This window comes from Neophocaena asiaeorientalis, unplaced genomic scaffold, assembly GCF_003031525.2.
Source record: "Neophocaena asiaeorientalis asiaeorientalis breed wild unplaced genomic scaffold, Neophocaena_asiaeorientalis_V1.1 scaffold78, whole genome shotgun sequence".
Classification (NCBI taxonomy): Eukaryota; Metazoa; Chordata; class Mammalia; order Artiodactyla; family Phocoenidae; genus Neophocaena; species Neophocaena asiaeorientalis.
This window is the reverse complement of record NW_020175018.1, coordinates 267,249-273,248: the sequence shown is the minus strand read 5'-3', so window position 1 is coordinate 273,248 and position 6,000 is coordinate 267,249. Positions and strand designations below refer to the sequence as shown.

Here is a 6,000-nt window from a genome sequence, read left to right as displayed (position 1 = left end):
GACCCCGCCCGCTTCAGCAGTCTTTTAGATTTTTTGCTGAATTAAATCGCGTTTTGTGTGTGTTTGTTTTATAATAAACATAAAACACAAAATATTATGTGATTGTAGGAAACTGAGCACCATTAATTGAGCACTTATTAAGTGCCAGGATTTTGCGACGCGCTTTACAAGCATTCCATCATGTAATACAACAGCTCCTTTCGACAGGCAACTTTAAACAAGTTGTTTAAAGCTAGGTTCTGGTGTCAGACTGTGTGAGCTCAAATCCCATTTAGCTGCTTACTGGCTCAGTACCCTCCAGTGTCTCACTTGCAAAACGGGCATTATGTGGGTAACTACCTCACAGACTTGTGCTGAGGATTAAATGAACTAAAACACAAAAGAGTATCTGGAGCTCAGACAGTGGCTGCAAGTGCTAAGAGTCTGCTAATAGTACAAGGAAAGTACTACTATGATCCCCATTTTTATGAGGATTTAGGATCTTGCCGGCGGTGGGGGGCGGGTCACAGTTACTATTTGGTAGTAGTGCGATTGGAACTCAGGCAGTTTGACTTGTGGTAATGTGATTCATACCTTTTAAATTGCATATCAAGGCCCAAGGAGGAACATCTGTGTTAGGCTGATTTCCCCAAAGTATTTACATCCAAGTTTTCTTAATTTGAAAAAAGTTTTTAAACTAGTATTGAAAAAAGTAATGCATCTTTACTGAAGAAAATAGAATGTGCAAATAAGCACATGGATGAAAAACCCATCCCCAGAAGGAACTACTGCTAATAATACCTGAGCTGTCCTGGGGCTTTTTTTCTTAGGATTTGATAAAGGAATCTAAAGCCAGAAAGAACCCTTTGCGAGGGATCCAGACCAGTCTGCCTGGGTATACAGGGAGAGTGCAGCTCCCCAGCCCCCAACCTCCACTTTAGGAGGTCTTGGCAGAGGGCTGAGGAGAGAACTCAGCCAAAGGGAGAAGGGGCCAGGCCTCGGGTGACAGAGGGTATTCTGAGTTCAGAAACTGGACACTTGTAAGAATGAAATGCTAAAGAAACATATCACTACATCCTGCGGCATGCTGGGGGTCAGGCACCTCAACCCCGAGGCCCCTCTAAGCAACAGCTCTACAAAGAGAAGAGAATCCTTCCCTTCTCTCAGCGCCTACAGCTTCAGCCCCAGATCACACCACTTACAGTTATGGGAACTTGGTCAGATTATTTAGTGCTTCAGTTTCCTCATCTCTAAAATGGGGGTGATAATAGTATCTATCCCTGAGAGCTGCTTCAAGAATTAAACGGGCTCTTATCTGCAAAGTGCTTAGCTTGGGTGTATGGCATATCCTAGGGGCTAATAAAAGTTTTATTATACATGTAAGGATCTGTAAATATACTTGTAGCAAGTTTTCAGGATGAAAATTGTGTAAGATTCTTCGGCTAAGGGGGTGCAGTGTTCCTGGCATGAAAAGAAGTTTCTAGTGCATCCCAGTGGAAGGGTGAAGTCCTTGTAACAGTGTTGCCCTCATCTGGGGATGGAGATGGAAATGAGCCACCATAGACATTGTGGCTAGAATTTTTTGTTGTTATTCTAAGGGCTGAAGCAGCGGAGGGCTATTAAACATAAAATAGGTGATTTTGTGTGGAGGGAAAAGAGACTGGGGAGAGCAGGGGGAGAAGAAGGGGTTAAGGTCCTTGGGGAAAGTGGGGCCCCTTCATTGGGTGTGGCCTTAGAGCTGTGGTAGCCCTAGGAGGACTGGAGGCAGGAAAGCAGGGACAAAATCCCCGGAAGTGCTCCCAGGCAGAGGGACTAGACAGTGAAAAGGGCTTAGGTGGGAATGGATTTACTTTCATAAAATTAGAAGCATGTGTTCCAGCACTCAGGGGCTGAGTTAGACTGGAACTGGAAGATCAGCTCCTTCCCTTAATGTGTATCAGGCCCCGCCCAACATATGTCCCCATAGGAAGTCTCAGGATACTCATAAATCCCCAAGTGGTGGCTCTCAAGCTTTGTCAGGCTTCAGAATCACCTGGAGTGGTCAGGGGAGAGGGGGAGTTAAGCATACAGACTTCCCAGTAAGATTCTCATTCACAAGTCTGTCATGGACCCAGGAATCTGCATTTGTGGCAGTTGTGCTGAGACTAGGCGACAAATGTGCCTTCTGGCTGCTCCTAGAAACACTGCCCTAAGACGGTGGAGACAAGAAAGAAAAAGAAGAGGACTTCCCTGGTGGCACAGTGGTTAAGAATCCGCCTGCCAATGCAGGGCACTTGGGTTTGAGCCCTGGTCCGGGAAGATCCCACGTGCTGCGGAGCAACTAACCCCATGCGCCACAACTACTGAGCCGGCACACCACAACTATTGAAGCCTTCACGCCTAGAACCCGTGCTCTGCAACAAGAGAAGCCACCGCAATAAGAAGCCTGCGCACTGCAACGAAGAGTAGCCTCCACTCGCTGCAATGAAGAACCAACACAGCCAAAAATAAAATATAATTTATTTTTAAAAAAAGAGAAAAAGAAAGAGAGAAAGAGAAAGAAGGGAGGAAGGAAAGAAGGAAGGAAGGAAGGAAGAAAGAAAGAAAGAAAGAAGGAAAGAAAGAAAGAAAGAAAGAAAGAAAGAAAGAAAGAAAGAAAGAAAGAAAAAGAAAGAAAGGAAAGAAAAGAATGAAAGGAAGAAGAAAACATTGCTCATAGTAAGGGTTTTTTGGTTTTTTCACTGAGCACTGGGGATTGAATATATATTTCATACTGAGGGTCATGATCAAAGATGTTTGAAAGCTGCTGCTCTAAGGTGACCTCTGGTGCCTTGGTGGGAGGGGGAGGGCTGAATTTGAACTTTAGGGCTTGCCTAGACAGGACACAGTGAGCAGGGGACAGAGAAGAATGGACACCTTTGTTACATTTTAGTCATTCAACAGATTTATTGAGCATCTACCTATGTGCCAGGCCATATTTAAGACACTGAGGATACAATAGTAAAGAAGAACAAAGTCTACTCTCCAGGACAAATAAAACACATGGATATGTAATATAATGTTGTTAAGTGATAAGAGCTACGAAAAAGACTCACGTGATATAGGAAGGAGGGCTTGATGGAGGCGCTGATCTAGAAAGGATGATGGAGGAGGTCTCTTGAAGGTGTGGCACTGGAACTGTGCCCTAGATAAAGACAGCAAGCAAACTGTGAGAATATCTGGGGAAGGAGCTTTCCAAACAGAGGGACAAGCAAGGGCAAAATTTCCTTTTATACCATGAACTCTGCTCTCTCCCTTCACCAAAGAACTGTACACAATTTACATTCTGAAACGGTGCTACCAGTATATTTACAGATCCTCACACATGATAAAATATTCATTAGCTCCTACTATATGACATAGGTGGGAACGTATTTATTTATTTATTTATTTATTTATTTGATTTTGGGCTGCATTGGGTCTTTGTTGCTGTGAGTGGGCTTTCTCTAGTTGTGGTGAGCAGGGACTACTCTTCTTTGCAGTGCGTGGGCTTCTCCTTGCCGTGGCTTCTCTTGTTGCAGAACATGGGCTCTAAGCGCAGTCTTCAGTAGTTGCAGCACGTGGGCTCAGTAGTTGTGGCTCACAGGCTCTAGAGCTCAGGCTCAGTAGTTGTGGTGCACGGGCTTAGTTGCTCTGCTGCATGTGAGATCTTCCTGGACCAGGGATCGAACCCTGTGTCCCCTGCATTGGCAGGCGGATTCCTATCCACTGCACTACCAGGGAAGTCCAGAACGTATTTATTTTTTAAAAATTGGGATTATCTGTACATTCTGCTCTATAATCTGACTTTTCACTTGCTTATGACATTTGGTTTTGGTCTTTTTTTTTTTTTTTAACTTTTTAGTAGTGAACATTTGGGAAAGTCTATTGGAAAGGACAATTCCCGGCCTTTACTCTCCCGCAGGCCTGCTCTTTAATGGCAGACCCAGCCCTTGTCTGCCTGCGTGTCTCTGGTGTCAGGGCTGGAAATCATGTGACTGGGGTCTGCATGGTTTCCAGCAGTGGCAAAAAGACTCTCAACACTGTGACTTCTTTTCTCCTGTGATGTATTCACAGCACAACCGGCCTCAGCTGTCACCTTTAAGAGGCACTCGGCAGCCTGCCAGTGCAGACAGCCTCAGACCACATGTGGTGAAGTCCAGGCCCCTGAGGAGAGAGAGTCCTCTCTGCTCTGGCCAGAGCAGATCCAGAAGGGACCGGATGAGACCAGATCTTGTCTCCGGAAGGCTCTCAGGACCAGCCCACTTCAGAGGAGAGACAATATCAAACTGGGCAAGTCCAGGAGAGAATAACCAGCTCAGGCAGTAAAAAGCCAAGAACTAGGATTATATTTATACAAGGCAGAGTTAGAGGCACTGGTAGAGTTAAGCTGAGGGGATGAAAGGTGTAGGGGAAGGAGGGGGTATGTGAGCTTATGTTGCTTACACCCACAGCATTCCATCTTGTGTCCTAATCGGCTGTCCATGACTGTCCCCCTCTTTCATTTTTTATTCAGAAATACTCAATGATTAAAAAAAGAAAGAAAAAAAATACAACCAGGGGAAAGAAATCTTAACATCATGGAGGATCACCTCCATCCTTATATGCATCAGTATTTGGAGGGTGAGAAGTGAACATAGTGACCAGAAGTGGTTGTTTAAAAAGAAAAAAAAAAAAGGAAGAGAAGAAAAAAATACAACCGTGCCAAAAATACTCAGTGAGCATCTACTATGTGTTAGAACTGCACTGTCCAATACCATAGCCACTAGCCACATATGGCTACTTAAAGTTAAAATTGAATACAACTTAAAAACCAGTTCTTTAGTTGCACTAGCCACATTTCAGGTGCTCAGTAGCCACAGGTGGCTTGGGGCCAGGTACTGGACAGTGCAGTTACAGGGCACCGACATCATCTTGGAATGTTTTATTGCAGCGCTGTGCTAGACCCCGGGTTAGACACCAGCAATAGATCCAGGTGTAATCAATCAGTCACTGCCCACACAGAACTCCCAGTCACGTGAGAAAAACAAGCAAATGAGAAATTATGCTAGGCTGGGGAAAGTGTGTGGTCTTTGTAAGCACGAAAGGAAAGATGGCTAACTCAGTCTGGGGGAAGACAGGAATGGTAGGCAAGACTTGAGGGTAGAGAGGGAGATGGTCTGTAAGCTGAGGATAAATAGTTAGGCAGAGATAGGTGAGGGAAGTAAGGAGCCCTAGGCAGAGGGAACAACCATGCAAGGATTCACAGGTGACAGCTGAAGAGCCAAGGAGCTGCAAGCAGTTTCGACCATCGTAGCATATAGTATGGGTGGTAGAGGTGGAAGATGAGGCTCAAAAGGTATATACCAAACCTTACAGACCTAATGAAGGAATTTGGATATTAGCTATCTGTTGTGTATAAGAAACCATCCCAAAGCTTAGTGGCTTAAAATGGCAACTGTTTATTTGCTCACATTTCTGTGGGTTGGCAAATTGGGCTGGGCTGAGCTCAGCTGGGCTGTTTTTCTGATGGTTACTCCTGGGGTCGCAGTCATCTGATTGCTCAGCTGGGGCTGGATGGTCTAAAATGCCATATGTCTGGCATTCGGTGCTACCTATTGGTTGGGCCATGTGTCTTAAACAGGCTTGCCTGGGCTTCTTCCCATGGCGGCAGTGTTCCAAGGTGAGAGCAGAAGCTACTAGAACTTTCGAGGCTTAAATTCAAAAGTAACACAATGTCACTTCCACCACATTATATTGGTCAAAAGAAGTTACAAGGCCAGCTCTGATAGGAGAAGCTACAACAAATTTGTGGCCATTTAGATCCATTACACGCTGGGGTGATGTTGGCCTGAACCAGGGCGGTGGATAGAGAGAAGTGGAGAGATTTTTATTTTTAGGATATTTTGGAGTCAGAATTGAGAGGTCTTGGGGTTTGTTCTGGAACAAAGAGGAGAGGGTGAAGTTACAAATGACTCCTAGATCCTTGGCTTGCCGTGATTGATGAATGGTGGTGCCCAGTACTCAGAGAGAAAAGAGGAAGAA

The 6,000-nt window shown here is 45.0% G+C and overlaps 1 protein-coding gene across 1 annotated transcript in view; it reads right to left on the bottom strand.

The window, feature by feature from the left end:
• The window catches only part of BSPRY (B-box and SPRY domain containing), a 34,538-nt gene that overhangs the window by 23,111 nt on the left and 5,427 nt on the right, over positions 1 to 6,000 (bottom strand). The gene's annotated exons all lie outside the window — the stretch shown is intronic.